Source organism: Chiloscyllium punctatum, chromosome 4, assembly GCF_047496795.1.
Source record: "Chiloscyllium punctatum isolate Juve2018m chromosome 4, sChiPun1.3, whole genome shotgun sequence".
NCBI classification, from domain to species: Eukaryota; Metazoa; Chordata; class Chondrichthyes; order Orectolobiformes; family Hemiscylliidae; genus Chiloscyllium; species Chiloscyllium punctatum.
Window position 1 is genome coordinate 85,948,565 of NC_092742.1, and position 19,841 is coordinate 85,968,405.

The window sequence follows — 19,841 nt, forward strand, 5'->3', positions numbered from 1 at the left end:
AGACTGACTGCCATACTGTTAAGGGTTCAGATGGAGAGGAATTTAAGTGTGTACAAGAAAGTTTTCTGATTCAGTATGTGGATGTACCAACTAGAGAAGGTGCAGAACTTGACCTACTCTTGGGAAATAAGGCAGGGCAGGTGACTGAGGTGTCAATGGGGGAGCACTTTGGGGCCAGCGACCATAATTCTATTCATTTTAAAATAGTGATAGAAAAGGATAGACCAGATCTAAAAGTTGAAGTTCTAAATTGGAGAAAGGCCAATTTTGACTGTATTAGGCAAGAACTTTCAAAAGCTGATTGGAGCAGATGTTCATAGGTAAATGGGCAGCTGGAAAATGGTAAGCCTTCAGAAATGAGATAACGAGAATCCAGAGACAGTATATTCCTGCAAGAGTGAAAGGAAAGGCTCTTGTGTGTAGGGAATGTTGGATGACTAAAGAAATTGAGGGTTTGGTTAAGAAAAAGGAGGAAGCATATATCAGGTATAGAAGGATAGAGCGAGTGAATCCTTAGAGTATAAAGGCAGTAGGAGTATACTTAAGAGGGAAATCAGGGGGGTAAAAAGGGGATATGAGATAGCTTTGGCACATAGAATTAAGGAGAATCCACAGGGTTTTTACAAATACATTTAAGGACAAAAGGGTAACTGGGGAGAGAATAGGGCTCCTCAAAGATCAGCAAGGTGATCAGCAGGAGATGGATGAGGTACTAAATGAGTATTTTGCATTGGTGTTTACTGTGGAAAAGGACATGGAAGATATAGACTGTAGGGAAATAGATGGTGACATCTTCCAAAATGTCCAGATTACAGAGGAGGACATGCTGGATGTCTTGAAATGCAGAAAAGTGGACAAATCCCCAGAACCTGATCAGGTGTACTCTAGAGCTCTGGGAAGCTAGGGAAGTGATTGCTCGGCGCCTTGCTGAGATATTTGTATTATCAATGGTCACAGGTGAGGTGCCGGACGACTGGAGGTTGGGTAACGTGGTGCAACTGTTTAAGTAAGGACAAGCCAGAGAAGTATAGATTGGTGAGCCTGATTGTGGTGGTGGGCAATTTGTCGGAGGGAATCCGGAGGGATGGGATGTACATGTATTTGGAAAGGCAAGGACTGATTAGGGATAGTCAACCTGGCTTTGTGTGGGAAATCATGTCTCACAAACTTGATTGAGTTTTTTTAACTAAAAGGATTGATGAATGCAGTGAAGGTGATCGATATGGACTTCAGTAAGGCATTTGACAAGGTTCCCCATGGGAGACTGGCTAGCAAGTTTAGATTTCATGGAATACAGGGAGAGCTAGCCACTTGGATACAGAACTAGCTCAAAGGTAGAGGACAGGGGGTGGTGGTGGAAGGTTGTTTCTCTGACTGGAGGCCTGTGACCATTGGAGTGCCACAAGGATTGGTGCTGGGTCCTCTACTTTTCGTCATTTATATAAATGATTTGGATGTGAGCGTGAGAGGTATAGTTAGTAAATTTGCAGATGATGCCAAAATTGGAGGTGTGATGGACAGCAAAGAGGGTTACCTCAGATTACAACAGGATCTGGACCAGATGGACCAATGGGCTGAGGAGTAGCCGATGGAGTTTAATTTCGGTAAATGCGAAGTGCTGCATTTTGGGAAAGCAAATCTTATCTGGACTTTTAGGCTTAATGGTAAGGTGCTGGGGAGTGTTGCTGAACAAGGAGACCTTGAGTTCAGGTTCATAGCTCCTTGAAAGTGGAGTCACAGGTAGGTAGGATAGTGAAGAAGGCGTTTGGAATGCTTTCCTTTATTGGTCAGAGTATTGAGTACAGGAGTTGGGAGGTCATGTTGTGGCTATACAGGACATTGGTTAGGCCATGTTTGCAATATTGCATGCAATTCTGGTCTCTTTCCTGTCAGAAGGACATTGTGAAATGTGAAAGGGCTCAAAAGATTTACAAGGATTTTGCCAAGGTTGGAGGATTTGAGCTATAGGGAGAGGTTGAATAGGCTTGGGCTGAGGGGTGGCCTTATAGTGGTTTATAAAATCATGAGGAGCATGGATAGGATACATAGTCGTTTCCCTCGGTGGGGGAGTCCAGAACTGGAGGGCAAAGGTTTTGGCTGAAAGGGGAAAGATATAAAAGTGACCTAAGAGACAACTATTTTACGCAGAGGGTGGTACGTGTATGGAATGAACTGCCAGAGAAAGTCTGAAGGCTAGTACGATTGGAACATTTAAAAGGCATCTGGATGCGTACATGAATTGGAAGGGTTTGGAGAGATAGGGGCCAGGTGCTGGCAGGTGGGACTAGATTGGGTTGGGATATCTGCTAAGCATGGACGAGTTGGACCGAAGGGTCTGTTTCCTTGCTGTACATCTTTATGGCTGTCTGACTCTTTGCTGCATCTCCCAGTAATTTGAATTTTAAAATGCAGTGCCTTTGTCATATGTGTTCATTGCTGATTTCTTTATTAAACTAGAAATTCTTTCCATGGGAAATTGTATTAAAAGTATTTGTACTTTCCACAGCTCCGGACATCCTGGCCGATGAAAATTTATCTTGGTGCACTGGATGGTAAATTCCTGAGGCCTTTCCCAATATCGCGTAAGACCATTTTACAGTGTTTGTTTCTCTATAAACTGTACAATAGCAACAAGCTCAATGAGAATGAATAAAGATGATGGAAGCAAAATTCTGAAATGCCTTTTGAAATTGTCTATTTAACAATTATATAGCAGTGAAAAGCTTAAAAGAAATCACAGCTGTCAATACCTTAGCAAAGCACAACCTTCCAGAGTGGAGAAGTGGTTCTTGGCATTCTTTTCTTCCCATTCTCAGCTTCAGTCACCTCATTTTGTCAGCAACCTCCTACAAGACTGAACTACCATGTATTTATCACGCAAGCTGAAATCAAGTCATGTTACCAGATGTCACATGAATTAGATGTCATGTGGTCAGAATATCACATGAGCATGCATCCAGCTTCATTTAGTAATTGTAATCCCACTCCTTTATAAATATGTACTGTTGATACATTATAATTATTCCTAAGACTGTAAGACAGGAGCAGAAGTGGGCCATTCAGCCCCTTGAGTCTGCTGTACCATTCACTAAGACCGTGGTTGATAATTACTATTCTTTGACCCTTTCTTTTTTAACTGGCAATTCAATAAGAATTGACTGAATTTGTTGCAATGATAGGTTACTCATAGTTTTGGAGCCAGTCTCTTAATTTTCATTCAAAGTAATTGTGTTCCAGACCATTTACTTTCTTAAATGCCTCTTGGGTAATTTCTCAAGTACATCCTTTTCAAGAAGCTTTGGTCTCTTTAGTCTTTCTCAGTATCTCTCTGATTTCATAATCAATGCTTTGGCCTTCACTGCATTAGCACCAGCATTTGTATGTACCTCTTGTATCTTGGTGGCCACAATCAACCAATGAATGCAGTAATGCAAGGTGTGGACCGGACAGAGTACTATCTTCCTCTGACTTGCATTCAACAATGTTGGTTTAAAGTTCTCTTCACTTTGACTTATATCTAACAAATGGGTTGTTATGAAATATTAAATAACAAGCAAACCACTTGATTCATTTGTCGCAAAGTAGAATTGAAAAGTACAGCAGGGATGTTTAATTTGTACAGAATTTTAGTTACACTCCTCTTGGACTACTTTATTTTATGTGTTTGCAAATTATCAAAAGTGTGTAAAGACACTGGGCAAATTGAATAACCAGGAATCTGCCATTTGATGCTGAAATCGAAGTGCATTTCAAAAGTTGCAGCTGCTGCATTCAAACTGAATGTGTGGAGAAACAGCAAGTGACAAAATACATGGGAACACCACCTTCCAGTTCCAACTTGGAAATATGTCACCATTCCTTCACTGTCATTCAGTCAAATACCTGGAATCCCCTCCCTGCTGGAAGTGTGGATCGACCAACAGCATGTGGACTGCAGAAATTGAAGAAGGCAGCTCACCACCATCATCTCAAGGGCAACTGGGGACAGGTGATAAATGCTGGCCCAACTAAGAAGAGGATGCAAGAGAACAACACAGGTCAGTGAGTCCTACACCTTTCCAGCCCATTGAGAGAAACAAATATGGCAACATTTGGCTCCTGAGCTTCGTGATGCTTGACCAAGGCAGACCATCATTTTGAGAGACTGAAGGCTGATCAAAGTGACTTGAACGCAATATAAAAACAATGTACAAGGATAATACCAGTGTGGAAACTAACACCAGTCTTGTCTTTTCTTCTCTCTGAGTAATAGATGTTGAGAATGGCTTAAACAAACAGAGGGCTTGAAAATTATGGAAAGGTTTTCTAGAGAATATGTTTCCACTTTTGGGGAGTTCAAAATTAGTGGCCGTAGACATAGAGAGCATAGCATGGGTAGAACAAGGATGTCACCAGCACATGTACTTGAGCTGAATGGCAAATATGCATTTAAGGAGAAACTACAAGGCCACTCTTATTGCAAAGTGCCAGTCTCCCTACCCAAGACCACGAGGCCTGAGTTCAAGTTCCACCTGCTCCAGAGGTGTGTAATAACATCTCTGAACAGGTTGATTAGAGGGGAAGAAATGGTATGAGCACATGGAGAAAGGAACTGTACTACGCTGATATCATGCTCGATTTAGAGATCCCATGTTATGAGTTTTCAGGTCTTTTCAATACTTTTAAAAACTGGATCCAAGCAAGCTATTGAAATGGCTACCTCAAGTTGTGGTACTTGGCATTTAAACCACCAACAGTATCAAGTCTACATTAAATATGGACATTCACAACTCTCAGGGAATTCACAATCTCTTTTAAAATTCAACAGGCCTCCTGTGTTGGCCTATTTTTACACAGAATGTCTAACTTCAGGCTGGACAAAAAGGAAGGTGGAAACTTAATTTATGGCAGACAAACATGAGAGGTCACTATGAACCTTGCACTGTGCTTTGATGTTTTTTCCTGTCCAAACTATACTGGGTGAATCTCAGGGGGTCTTCGTCCATGACACAGATTTGTGAAATCAATATGAATACCACCTCCTTAAAGTACTCTGAAGTTGAGAAAAGGAAACATAAGACCAGGGCTAACCTTTTAATTGTTTAGAGAGATTTGTTAGTGCTATTGGGGAAGGTTTAAACCAGTTTGTCAGCTGGATGGGAACTTGACAAAGAGTTCAGAGAATTAAAACCGCTTATCATGGGAAGTGGAAGCAGCAGAAACAATTCCTAGCATCAATATACAGGATAGGGCTTTTAATTCTGCTTTGATAACACACTATCTGAATTCACATAGCATTCACAGAAGTTGCATGACTTGATCATGCTAGTAGAAGTAAAAGGATATGAAAAAAAAATCCATTATGGAAAAGTGGCTGCAAGGGTTACTGAGACTGGGAAATGAATATTCAAAGGTATTTGGTAGTTAAGAAGGTTCGAGGAAAAAGGAAGGGAGGTAGTATAAAGCTGATAACAAAAGGTTGGATCAATGTATTAGTAAGCAGCAGATCTCTAATCAGAAGAATAGTAGAATCGGTTTGGATGAAACTCATAAACAACAAGGGGTAGTAAACATTAGTTGGAGAGGTTTATAGGTTTCCAACAGTAATGGTAAGACTTAACATGGCATAAATCAGGAAATTTGAGGTGCATAAAGTGAGGGAAATGCAGTAGTCATGGGTGACTTCAGTCCACATATGGAGTGGGTAAACCTTAAAGAACAAGTTTCGAGGAAAGATTCCTGGCATGTTTTGAGATTGATCCTGAAAGCACTTTTGATGAGCAACCAAGGCATGGGCCATTTTAGACTGAGCATTATGTGACATGAAAAATCTAATTAATAATCTTGTGACAAAGGAATCTTTTAGGGTATTGGTATTTATACAATGAATGCCAGGATAATGGTAAATGTGGTGTTGCCAAAACAGCTTTTTTTTTGTTACGGCATATATGCATATTACTCATCAGTTGCTGCAGTGAAGAACCGTGGATATGTTCAGTGCACAGCAGTATTTGGAGTATGCGCAGTGCAAATGCTGGCAGTAGACAGGCATTTATTTGACAGATCAAAAAACACAGATTTTTGTCTGGTAAAGGAAGTGGCTAGACTGGGCTACTCCAGAAATATGTAGATTGCAAACTCCCAAAAAATAACTTGCTGTGTCCTGCATACACACCTTTGCAGATCATAGCCTGAACTGGACAACAAATTGTAGCCAAAACATAGCAGATTTTAGCTCTAGATTTCCCCTCCCCCTCTCAAAATGTTCTGAGGAGCTGCTCAGACTAAAAAAATGTGAAGTGATGTTTATCAGGGAATAATGCTGGGACATTGACATTCAAAATTATGCCCAAATTTGTTTCTGGCAACTAGTGCAGGTTTCGTTGATGTATGGAGCTGGAGGCTGGAACTCACTGCCTTATCGCCTTACGTTGTGTTGGAAATCCAGGAAAAAAAGTTCATTTCCTTCACCACTGATGTTTTGTAGCAGTGGTATGTAGTGCCTACAAGATGCACTGCAGAAATTCACCAAGGGTCCTTAAACAGTAGTTTCTCAAACCTCCATCTCTAAGGAGAAGGGCAACAGATAGATGGACACTCCACCACATGGAAGCTCCCCTCCAAGCCCTCGCCATCCAGTCTTGGAAATATATTCCCATTCCTTGTGTTGTTGGTCAAGATCCTTGAATTTCCTCCGGAATGGTCCACTGACATCATGTGGATTACAGCAGTTCAAGAATGCAGTTCACTACCACTACCTTGAGGGCAGCTAACGATGCACAATAAATAGTGGTCCAGATCCCATGAGTGAATTTTAAAATTTAAAAAAAATTCCCTCTTGTAGCTTTTCTTCCAAGAAACACCAAACTATTGAAATGCTGGCATGCAGGGTGATCTGGACTCGAGGGGAAAATACACTGTTTCAATTCAATGTGTAGGAAATACTGTATGAAAGAATGTGTGGAATAAAAATCTTCTGAACCTGTATTCATCCAAATGTGTACATTGGAAATACCAATGTGGTTGGGATGTAATTTCTTTTATGGTATCTGTTAGGAAAATGATGTGTTTTCTTTACAAAACTGCAATTGAAATGCAAATCTTTAATGGAAGGAAAGATTTAAGAGTTGGAAGGTGTAAATTGTGATGCCAGTACTAAGGCAGATGAAATTTAGATCATGAAGGAATGAAGTTAACTTGCAACATAGAAAAATGTGAAAAGGAGGAGGAAGTGAGTGTAGTGATTTAAGGAGTGAGCGATCAATGCTGTACAAAAGCACAGAATGCCAAAGATTGTCTGTGCCAATATGACATAAACTCGGAAGGGTTGCTTGATTCTTGGCTATGGAAATGTACTTTGGAATTTACTTGTTTCCATATGTCAATATCTCAGTAATAGGAAGGACTGGAGAATGAGCAACAAATTACTTTTTGCTGTGGGGTTTTTTTTCAAACTTCACTGCAGTTTTATTGTTTTTCTTGGATGTGATCTCATCAGTATAAAGAAATTGCTCTGATGTTCATTTTTTGTTAAAGTTAGTATGGAAACAGTTGGATAAAGCAAACAGTTACTAACTGTGACCAGCTGTCTAAAATGTAATGAGAAGGAATATTCTAAGATTATGCTTTCAGTATTGAAGAAAGGAACTGGTATCTCTGTCATGTCCTTGAAGTTAATGGTTTTGTCTCCTCCCTATATTGTACATCCACTGAGCTACACAGGCTTGAGAATCTGTTGCCTGCTGTTTCATGTAGCAACATTGTAAAGCTGTTTTTTAAAAATTCATTATGGCATTGCTCAGGCTTGGCAACAGAAGGCATTCTCTTTCCTCACACCCTGAAAACATGGAAATCCTGTCTCAGCTTGTTGCCTGACAAAAATCCAATGCAGATGTTGGAAATCCAACAAAACCAGAAATTGTTGAAAAATCCATCTGGTCTGGTGGCATCAGTGGAAAAAAACAATTAACAGGTTAGGTCATTGGAATAATTTGGGGAATAAACATTGTTCTTAGTGGTGAAAAATGTGTTGCTGGAAAAGCGCAGCAAGTTAGGCAGCGTCCAAGGAGCAGGAGAATCGACGTTTCGGGCATAAGCCCTTCTTCAGGAATGAGGAGGCTGTGCCAAGCAGGCTAAGATAAAAGGTAGAGAGGAGGGACTTGGGGGAGGGGCATTGGGAATGCACTAGGTGGAAGGAGGTTAAGGTGAGGGTGATAGGCCAGAGAGGGGATGGGGGCGGAGAGATGTTCTTAATGGCCAGGATCCAGAGTCCTGAAGTCTGTGTTACCTGCCTGGTGTGGTGTTCCAGATATCTCATCTGGGTTGCAGAGAAACATGCACTGGGAGAGGAACGATTCATTTGTCATGGTTGACACTGGTGCCAACAATATAGGTCGAAAGAGGAATGAGGTTCTGTTGAGGGAATATGAGCAGCTAGGGGCTAATTCAGAAAGCAGAACCAAACAGGTAGTGATCTCAGTTTGTGGTTCAGGTCTTAATCATAATTGGTACGGGGTCAACAAGATTAAAGAGGTAAATGTGTGGCTCAAGTTTGAATTCATGGGACAGGGAAGGAGGGAGCTGTTTTGATGGTATGGGTTCTGCCTGAATCATCCTGGGACCAAAGTCCTGGTGAGTTGCGTAAATAGGGCAGGAGATAGCTCTTTAAACTAAAAATGGGTGGGTTTAGGTTGCATGGGAAATTATAAAATCTAAGAATATAGGATTGAGAAAATAAAAGAAAGGAGCAGAATAAAGGAATATCATATTGTACCAAGCGCCCTAAAAATGTAGGGAAATTTGATAACAGAACAAGCTGAAAAAGATTTTGTATGTTAATGCATGAAGCATTCTGATTAAGTTAGATGAGCTGCCAGTGTATATAGAGGTAAATTAAGATGCTTGCATACCCATTCAGGAAACATGGTTACATGGAGATCAAAACTGGGAACTTAACTTTGGGGGAAATTTAATTGTTCAGTGGGACACAAGGGATGGAAAAGGTAGTGGGGTAGCATTCTCTAATAAATGAAATGACAGTTGTGAGATGATCTGGGCTCAAACAATGTAGAATTCATTTGAAGAGAGGTAAGAAACAGCATGGGAATGAAGATGTTAGTAGGAGAAGAGACCCACAAACAGGAGCCACTCTGTAGGAAAGGCTATAAATCAACAAATAATTGGAGCATGTACAAAGAATAGAGCAATACTTTTATGGGTGACTTTAATCTTCATGTTGTTTAGGTTAATCAAATTGGAAAGGGTAGCTACGTGAACAAATTAATAGTGCGTATTAGGGATAGTTTCCGAGAGTAACATGTCATGGAGCCAACTAGGAGAATTACATCTTGGATCTAATTATGGGTAACTGGGCCAGTTTAATAAATAACCTCTGAGTAAAAGCTCTTCGAGGACGTAGTGATCATGAAATGAGGATAGAGTTAGCTAAAGTGAATTGGGTAAATAGATTAGCGGGGATAACAGTAAGCAAGCAGTGGCAGTTATTTAAAGATGTAAGTCATGACTCTCAGCAAAAAATATATCCTGCTAAGGATGAAAGAAGGATATCTGTGATCATGGGTGGATTCAAAGTATGAGGGATGAAACCTGAGTGGAATCCACATTGGGTAATCTGAGCCAGACATTGGATTAGAGTCTTCTCCCCATCCAATAATTTGCTTTGCTGTCTTCTGATGCTGTCCCTCCACCTGGACCTCTCCCCCTCTGGCATTTTACCTGCACTCGACCTGTTCATTGAGAACTAATGCCATAATGTTTCTCTGCCTCCGCACTCCTTATTCATTCCTTCTGCACTGACTCCAATCAATGCTCTCAAATCTAACCTTGATTTTGTATTAAGCCTTCCAATCTTGTTGTCTGATGTATTGACTTCTATATTTCATCTGGTGATCTCTCCAGGAACTGTGTATCCAAGCTTATAGTCCCCAAATTACACACAGCCCGCTTTTATCTCCTTCACAAAACCAATAAGAAGGACTGTCTGGGCAGGACCATTGTTTCTGCCTGCTTAAGCCCCACCTCTTCCTACCTCTTTTTTTCTCTCCCTTGTTCTGTTCCTTCCCACTTACATTGTTGATACTTCTGACATTTTTGCTCCAGTTTCATAATTTTCACTTGACTGAAAATCTCCACTTTTTTTTACCATGGATGTGCAATCCCCTTACATGTTCATCCTCCATCAGGATGGTCTGAGGCCACTCTACTTCATCCTGGAAAAAATTACCTGAATTGTCCCCATCCATCATTATCTTCCTCTGCCGAGCCAAGCTTGTCCTCACTTTAAGCAACTTCTCCTTTAACTCCTCCCATTTTCTTATGATCAAAGGAGTGGCCATGGGTACCTACATAGGTCTCAGTTATGCCTGTCTCTTTTTGGGCTATGTGGAACATTCCATCTTCTAGTCCTACTGTAGCCCCCAACCACAACTGTTTCTCTGGGAAATCATTCTGTTTTTTGGCTGAAATTGGAAAAAAATTATCTATTTTACTTCCAACTTCCACCCTGCTCTTGCCTTCACCTGGTCCATCTCTGACTCTTCTCTTCTTCAGCATCTCTGTTTACATTTTTGGAGATAGGTTGACCACCAATATTCACTGCAAACAGATTCCCACAATTACCTTGACACAGTCACCCTACTACCTGTAAACAGACTCTTCCATTCTCCCAGTTCCTCCCTCCCTGCTGCATCTGCTGTGGTAATGCCACATTTGACAAAGGGGCCTCCAAAGTAGTCGTCCACCTTCAACTGAGGATTCCCTGCCATGGTGGTTGATAGGTCCCTCAGCCATATCTCCACACTTAGGATCTCACCCCCAATCTTCGCTCCCCCCTTCATCCTACTACAATCCTACCACATCCATATCCAAAGGATCATGAGCTACAATTTCCACCAGCTCCAGCAGGAAGGTCCCCACCAGATACATATACCCATCCTCTCCCTCGTTAGCCTTCCATAGGGATGATTCCATCCAGGACACTTGGATCCACTCCTTGTCTATTCTGAATATCTCCCCCACATCACCACACACTTTCCCTTGCAATCGCAGAATATGTAACACCTGCCCATTTACTTCCTCCTCACCATCAAAGGCCCAGACACACCTTCAGTTCTGAGGAAGGGTCACGGAACCTGAAACACCAGCTCTGCTTTCTCTGCAGATGCTGTCAGGCCTACTTTCTTTCTCCAGCAATTTGTTCTTGTGTCTCATTTACGGCATCAGCAGTTCTTTTGTTTTATTGTTGGAAAAATATTAAGGAAGCAGTAGCAGGCCATTTGGAAAATGATAATCTAAACAAGCAGAGGCAGCATCTTTTCATGAAAGAGGAATAGTGCCTGAATCAATATCAATCAGGAGAACCAGTAGATATGTTGTATTTGGATTTCCAGAAGACATTCAACAAACTACCTCTCAAAAGTTAAATCAACTGAATGCTATGAACAATTTTGGCCCCCTTATCTAAGAAAAAATAAACTGGCATTGGAAATAGTGCAGAACACATTCACTAAGTGATCCCAGATATGAAGGGACTGTCTTATGAGGAGAGGTTGAGTAGGTTGGATTTGTATTCATTGAAATTTACAACAATGAGCACCTATCTTCTTGAAACTTACAAAATTCTTCAGGGATTTGACAGATTAGTTTCTCTTTGTGGGAGAGTCTAAAACTAAAGGGCAGAGTTGAGGACTATCAGATGAGCCATGATATCACTGAAGAGCACAGCAGATGTGATGGGCTGAATGACCTACGTGGCGAAAATGGGGACTGCCGATGCTGGAGATCAGAATCAAGATTAGAATTGTGCTGGAAAAGCACAGCAGGTCAGGCAGCAGGAAAATCGATGTTTTGGGCAAAAGCCCTTCAGGACTGAGGCAGGGAGCCTCCAGGTGGAGACCACTGAGGTTTCCCTTGCAATCACAGAATACGTAACACCTGCCCATTTACTTCCTCTTCCACTCCCGAGGCTCCATGCCTCATTTCTGATGAAGGGCTTTTGCCTGAAACATTGATTTTCCTACTCCTTGGATACTGCCTGACCTGCTGTGCTTTTCTAGCACCACTCTAATCTTGAATGACCTACACGAGCTATTGTATCTTAGAGGTTGATCAATTTAAAAGTTCTGAATTGAGAAAGGTGTTCATTATATTGCTTTAAAAATGTTTCACTTTAATCCTATTGTCCACCACCTTGATATTTGTGGTATTAAATAAATTGCGGCAGGACAGGTCATTCAGATCATTGTGCATGTATAGTTGAGGTTGTGTCCTTAATATTACAAACACGTTGTATGGTATTTGGTTTCTCTCTTGCATTTCCTATTTAAAGGTGCTTAATCTTTAGTTCACCTTTTCAATTTTCTGATCCAAGAATGTGGCTTCCTTAATCAGTGAGAGATGATTTTTAGCTTTCCATCTGGATGTGCCATAGACACAGGAGATGAATGTTATTGAGTCTGTGAGGGTTGTCCTGGTCTCTCCATACAGTTATGTGCTGTGAATGCAAGCCATGTAGATAAACATCAATTAATTTATTGTTTCTTCATGCCCATTTTGTTAGTTGGCGAAAGTTGTTGACTGCCTTGCCATTGCAGGTGTTGAGCTCTCCATTGAGTAACTTAATTAAGTTGTATGTCACCTTAAATTTGAGATACAGAATTTCTGATTCCAGAGTGAATGGTGGACGATGATCTTTAGCAGTTATGCTGCAGCACCTTGTCCCATAGCAATCAATGGCTTTTCTCATACTCTGTGAGGGAGAACATAGGACAAGTATAGTACAAATATAGTGACAAATGTAGGAGTTGAGAGTCTTTGACCATTTGGAGCTGGTGCTTGTGTGGGCAACCAATGTAGTGTCATATCAACAAACACATTAGGAGCAGGATTGACGATTTGGTCCCTTGAGCCTGCTTTCCTATCCAGTAGGATGATGGATATTATCACAAAAGTACCATTTTGAATGGCAAAGCTACATTGACATGATCGCCAGTTTACCCCAGTATCCGCTCACTGTGTCCCATGCTTTTGTACGATCCACAAAACAAAGTTTTGTTTGAGTACTGTTTACTGCTCCTCTGGAGTTCTGAAGCTGCCAACTTGCCTACTATAATTTGTGTAAACTGAAGCCACATTCTACCTCTGGGTACGTTCTGTGGCTGGTGATGGGATCTTTGTTTGAATAACACTGGCAAAAGCCCAGTAATTGCAATTCCCCTCAATTGCCTTTGATCTTGTTAAACATGGTAGTGTTTACGTCATAACACATCCTGTGCAACCTAGTCTTATCTCCAGCAAAGGAGGTTATAGTAATGAGTGGGCTTTCCATACTTGAGTAGCGATAGTTGTATTCTACCTTTTTTGAATTTTCCTTGCTGTCAGGGAGTCTATGGCTTTTTAAGCTGTAGTAGTGTGCACTCTGCATTAAGTTTGTACATTACAAATTAGCTGCAAATGATCATTGAGCACAGACAAAATGCTATGCATGTTAGAAATCTAGGGAGGTTAAAAAAGGAGGTTGGAAAAAGCTCAGCAGTGTTGATAGCATGTATGGAGAGAGAAACAGCATTAAAACTTTGAGCCCAGCATGACTCTTCTTTAGACCTGAGGTTTCCAAAGTTTTGTGGACTTGTTATGCATGTGTATTTCCAGTGGAGGAGTTTTCTACTCCCATTGCAATCCCCTTTTTCCCCTATCGAACTCAAAACAAGATACAGCAAAAAAAAAGCTTTTGTTTGTGTTTTGTAAGACTGCCAGACTGCTCAAAATTGCTTTACAGCCAATGAAGTGCATTGAACATCTAGTCACTTCTATAACGTAAAAAACACAGCAGCTAATATATACACCTCCTACATCTCAATAACAGCAGGATACTTTGTTTTGTGATATTGTTTGAATGCATTTTGGCCAAGACACCTGAATCTTAGAATTATAGAATCCCTATATTGTGGAAAGACGCAGTTTAACCCATCAGGTCTGTACTTACCCCATGAAGAGCATCTCACCCAGTACATTCCTAATCCTGTTGCTGTAACACGATGTTTCCCATGGCTCATCCACTTTGCCTGGTCAGCCCTGGACACTTTGGGATAATTTAGCATGGCCAATCCACCTAACCTGAACATCTTTGGACAGTGGCAGGAAACCGGAGCACTGGGTGAAAACCTGTCCAAACTCAACACAGATAGTCACCCAAGGCTGGAATCAAACCTGGTTCTCTGGCTTTGTGAGGCAGCAGTGCTAACTACCTGGATTAACTATCCTGCTTCTGTTGGAAATAATATAATGAGATTCTTTGCATTCACCCCAACAGGCAGATGGGGCCTTGTTTAACATTTCAATTTGATAATGGCCTACCCAGGAGCAGTACACACTTAGTGCTGCAGTGGGGTATCAGAACAATTGTGCTGCTTCTATTACTCCTTACAGATTAGATAATGCAATGTTGACCAGGGATTAAACCTGGATAATACCTTGTATCTACAGCTCAGCTACTAACTGAGTATAACTCCTTGAGTCATCACTCAAGTCCTTCTCTTAACCTTTTCAAATGATTCACAAGCTAATTACCTGTTCTATGCCATCTGGCAGCAAATTCCACATTGAGGTTAAGAATATTCAAAATAAGTTGGTGGAAAGAGCAAATGTAATTTCAGTGGCTGTTTAACTTATCTTAATGGGCTGCATTTGAATGTTGCATTTTACGCTATAGCTTATCAGTCTTGGTAAAAAATTTTTATGGACATTAGAATTATGGTGCAATGATTATTACTTTTAATTGGTAGATTGCTTCATGTAAATTTAAGCATAAGCGTACTGCCATTTTCATATGCTTTCAGACACATGGACTGCACTTCAGTATCTCACCAACATTTCTTTGATTTAATAGGGTGGTTAAGGTAGGGGATTTTAACTTTCCAAACATAGACTGGGACTGTCATAGTGTTAAGGGTTTAGATGGAGAGGAATTTGTTAAATGAGTACAAGAACATTTTCTGATGTGGATGTACCGACTAGAGAAGGTGCAAAATTTGACCTACTGTTAGGAAATAAGACAGAGCAGGTGACTGAAGTGTCAGTGGGGGAGCACTTTGGGGCCAGCGACCATAATTCTATTCGTTTTAAAATAGTGATGGAAAAGGATAGACCAGATCTAAAAGTTGAAGTTCTCAATTGGAGGAAGGCCAATTTTGATATTAGGCAAGAACTTTCAAAAGCTGATTGGGGGCAAATGTTTGCAGGTAAAGGGAGGGCTGGAAAATGGGAAGCCTTCAGAAATGAGATAATGAAAATCCAGAGAAAGTATATTCCTGTCAGGGTGAAAGGAAAGGCTGATAGGTATAGGGAATGCTGGATGACGAAAGAAATTGAGGATTTAGTTAAGAAAAAGAAGGAAGCATATGTCAGGTGTAGACAGGATAGATCGAGTGAATCCTTAGAGTATAAAGAAAGAAGGAGTATACTTAAGAGGGAAATCAGGAGGGCAAAAAGGGGACATGAGATAGCTTTAGCAAATAGAATCAAGGAGAATCCAAAGGGTCTTTCCAAATACATTAAGGACAAAAGGGTAACTAGGGAGAGAATAGGACCTTTGTGTGGAGTCGCAGAAAATGGGGGAGGTAGTAAAGGAGTATTTTGCATCACATTTATTGTGGAAAAGGATATGGAAGATATAGAATGTAGGGAAATAGATGGTGACACCTTGCAAAAAGTCCATATTACAGAGGAGGAAATGCTGGATGTCTTGAAATGTATAAAAGTGGATAAATCCCCAGGATCTGATCAGGTGTACCCTAGAAATCTGTGGGAAGCTAGAGAAGTGATTGCTGGGCCTCTTGCTGAGATATTTGTATCATCAATAGTCACAGGTGAGGTGCCAGAAGACTGGAGGTTGGCTAACGTGGTGCCACTGTTAAAGAAGGATGGTAAGGACAAGCCAGGGAACTACACACCAGTGAGCCTGACATCGGTGGTGGGCAAGTTGTTGGAGGGAATCCTGAGGGACAGGATGTATATGTATTTGGAAAGGCAAGGACTGATTAGGGATAGTCAATATGGCTTTGTGCGAGGGAGATCGTCTCTCAAAACTCTTGATTGAGTTTTTTGAAGAAGTAACAAAGGATTGATGAGGACAGAGGGGTAGATGTGATTTATATGGACTTCAGTAAGGCATTCGACAAGGTTCCCCATGGGAGACTGGTTAGTAAGGTTAGATCCCATAGAATACATGGAGAACGAGCCATTTGGATATAGAACTGACTCAAAGGTAGAAGACAAAGGGTGGTGGTGGTAGAGGGTTGTTTTTCAGACTGGAGGCCTGTGACCAGTGGAATGCCACATGGATTGGTGTTGGGACCTTGACATTTTGTCATTTATATAAATGATTTGGATGCAAGCATAAGAGGTACAATTAGTAAATTTGCAGATGATACCAAAAGTGGAGGTGTAATGGACAGTGAAGAGGGTTACCTCCGATTACAACAGGGTCTGGACCAGATGGGCCAATGGGCTGAGAAGTGGCAGATGGAGTTTAATTCAGATAAATGCGAGGTGCTGCATTTTGGGAAAGCAAACCTTAGCAGGACGTACACACTTAATGGTAAGGTCCGAGGGAGTGTTGCTGAACAAAGACCTTGGAATGCAGGTTCATAGCTCCTTGAAAGTGGAGTCACAGGTAGATAGGATAGTGAAGAAGGCTTTTGGTATGCTTTCCTTTATTGGTCAGAGCATTGAGTATTGGAGTTGGGAGGTCATGTTGTGGCTGTAATGGACATTGGTTAGGCCACTGTTGGAATATTGCGTACAGTTCTGGTTTTCTTCCCATCAGAAAGATGTTGTGAAACTTGAAAAGGTTCAGAAGAGCTTTACAAGGATGTTGCCAGGGTTGGAGGATTTGAGCTATAGGGAGAGGCTGAACAGGCTGGGGCTGTTTTCCATGGAGGGTCAAAGTCTGAGGGGTGACCTCATAGAGGTTTATAAAATCATGAGGCATGGTTAGGATAAATAGACAAGGTCGTTTCCCTGGGGTGGGGGAGTCCAGAACTAGAGGGCATAGGTTTAGAGTGAGGGGAAAGATATAAAAGGGACCTAAGGGGCAACTTTTTCTCACACACATGGAATGAGCTACCAGAGGAAATGGTGAAGGCTAGTACAATTTCAACATTTTAAAAGGCATCTGGATGGGTATATGAATAGGAAGGGTTTAGAGGGACATGGGCCAAGTGCTGACAAATGGGACTAGATTAGGATATCTGATCGGTGTGGGCGAGTTGGACTGAAGGGTCTGTTTTCATGCTGTACATCTCTATGACTCTATAACTCTGTCAGGGACTTGCAATTACCAGCATGGCTTTGTGGTTATTGTGCCATTATGCTGCTGATGAGGAGTAATGTAGACTCTCTTACATGTTTGTCCAGGAAAATTGTTGCTGGCAGTTTCCAGCTCTGGACCAGTGGATCTTTCAGCACTGGTGGGTCACTAATTAGCCCCTTAGATGTGGAAGCTCACCTGTTGCTCTTATTTGGATGGGATTACTTAAGGTGGGTGCGTAGTTATCCTTGATAATTGCTCTGCAGTGTCTGATAACCTTCATTTCTGGTTTGTCAACTCTGGATTGTGCCCAGCATGAAGTTTGGGATAATTAAACAAAAATCTACTCCGCTGTTTGTCAGAGGTTCTCATTTGTGGGTGTTTCAATGCACCAGCTCCAGGCACATCCAATAATGTAAACTTTGCAGTAAAACCACTATATCACTGGGAATGTAACATTTTTATAACAGCTTTTTAATATGTTCAGAATATTAAAACCGCAAATAATCGCAACAGTTTTTAAAAGTGTTACGTTTATGAATAGCAGGTTGTATAAAGTAAATCTAGATTTGAAGGGCTGAATTTCATATTTATTTGACCAAGTGTGAGATGAATTTTTTTTTGGACAAAGTTAAAAATCACACGACTACAGGTTGTAGTCCAACAGGTTTATTTTGAAGCACTGCTCCTTCAAGTAGTTGTGGAATAGGACCATAAAATACAGAATTTATAGCAAAGATTGCAGCATCATACAACTGAAATGATAAATCTAGATTACTGTTAAGTATTTCATCTTTAGAATGGGTTGCAGGTTTTGGTTCATTAACATGCAAATCCCAGAACTACTTTTAAGTCACATACTTGAGATAACTTAAAATTTTATTTTTTAAAATAGTGACATCTCAGCTCAGACATTGCATTAAAGGTGTGAGGTTAGAGTCTGTCTGCATCACAATCTTAGTCAGACTGGTTCTATTTTCAAAATGGAATTTACAAAATATTGCATGGACTGATTGCCTGCAGATTGAGCAAAGCAGATTTGAGTAAAATAGAATGTATCTGCAAACAAAATTCTGCAAATACAAATTCATCCCATAGACTTTTATGTGTGCGCGTGTACATGAGAGAAAGTGTTTGTTTGTTTGTGTGTGTGCAAGCTGGGTAAAGTGCGTGTGTGTGTGTGTGTGTGTGTGTGTGTGTGTGTGTGTGTGTGTGTGTGATGGAGTATAAGCCTATGTATGTGTGTGTGTGTGTGAGAGAGTGAGAGAACGAGTGTATATAGTGTAGTAGCAGTCACCTGTAGTGTGACATGAACCGAAGGTCTCTGGTTGAGGCCATCCTCATGGGTACCGAACTTGGCTATCAGCCTCTGCTTAGCCGCTTTGCGGTGTTGCCTATCCTGAAGGATGAGCAGCAGGCTGGTAAGGGAACGTGGAAGCTGAACACAAAGCTATTGACCCTGGGAAACATTGAGGAGCTCAAGAGAATCCCCTCTTTGAATCTCCAGCGGACTGGTGGGAAGCAGTAAAAGGGAACATCAAGAGGTTCTTCATCTTCAAAGATGTTCAGGAGGTGAGAGAGACGTGGGGAAAACTGTCACAGCTCCAGGAAAGTATGCAGAGCTTGCTCCTGCTGCAGACGATGGGGGTCGATGTCACAGAGGACCTCAAGGAGGTGAAGGGCCAGCAAGCCTCGCTCTTTGCCTTGGAGGCCTCCAAGATAATCTTCCGGTCCAGGGTCCGCTCAGTGGAGCAGGACGAGATGTGCTCACGTTCCTCCTTCCAGAAGGTGTACAAAGAGAGCTCTGTGCTCAGCAGCCTGAAAGAAGAAGATGGCTCGATAACGTCATCTCAGGCTGACGTCATGAGGATCAGCAAATCCTTCTATGCCAGTCTGTATGATGCGAAGCCGACCGACCATCATTGAGGTCTTAGAACATGGGAGAGACTGGACCAGCCTCTATCTCTGGATGAGCTGACCAAGGTCCTTGAGTCCTTTGAAAAGAATAAAACTCCTGAAAGCAACGGCTTACCAGTCGAGCTCTATTCTGCTCTGTGGGACTTGATTGGCCCAGACCTGCTGGAGATGTATGTCAGTATGCTTCTTGCAGGTACCATGAGTGAATCCATGAGGAAAGGCATCATCACCCTCATCTACAAGCGGAAGGGGGAGAGGGAGGAACTCAGAAATTGGAGACCAATCTCACTATTGAATGCGGATTACAAAATTCTATCAAAGGTAGTTGCCAACCGGGTCAGGTCTGCTCTGGGGTCGGTGATGCACCCTGACCAAACCTGTTCTGTTGCTGAGAGTCTCGCACTCCTCAGGGATACGATCGCCTATGTGCAGGACAGCGGGTTGGGCACCTGTCTGATCAGCCTGGACTAGGAGAAAGCCTTTGACAGAATATCACACACTTTATATGAGAGATGTTCTCTCCAAAATGGGCTTTGGGGAGGGAATCTGCAATTGGATCAGACTGCTCTACACCAACATTGTTAGTGCAGTCTCAATCAATGGGTGGGAATCAGATAGC

The 19,841-nt window shown here is 41.6% G+C and overlaps 1 protein-coding gene across 9 annotated transcripts in view; it reads left to right on the forward strand.

The window, feature by feature from the left end:
- The window catches only part of sipa1l1 (signal-induced proliferation-associated 1 like 1), a 374,611-nt gene that overhangs the window by 82,483 nt on the left and 272,287 nt on the right, over nt 1-19,841 (forward strand). For 7 of the 9 annotated variants that reach the window (XM_072569220.1, XM_072569229.1, XM_072569226.1 and 4 more), the window contains exon 2: nt 2,507-2,582. The exons of the other annotated variants lie outside the window; for them this stretch is intronic. The gene's annotated coding sequence lies outside the window, so the exon portion shown is untranslated. The remainder of the gene's footprint in view (nt 1-2,506; nt 2,583-19,841) is intronic. 9 annotated transcript variants of the gene reach the window in all.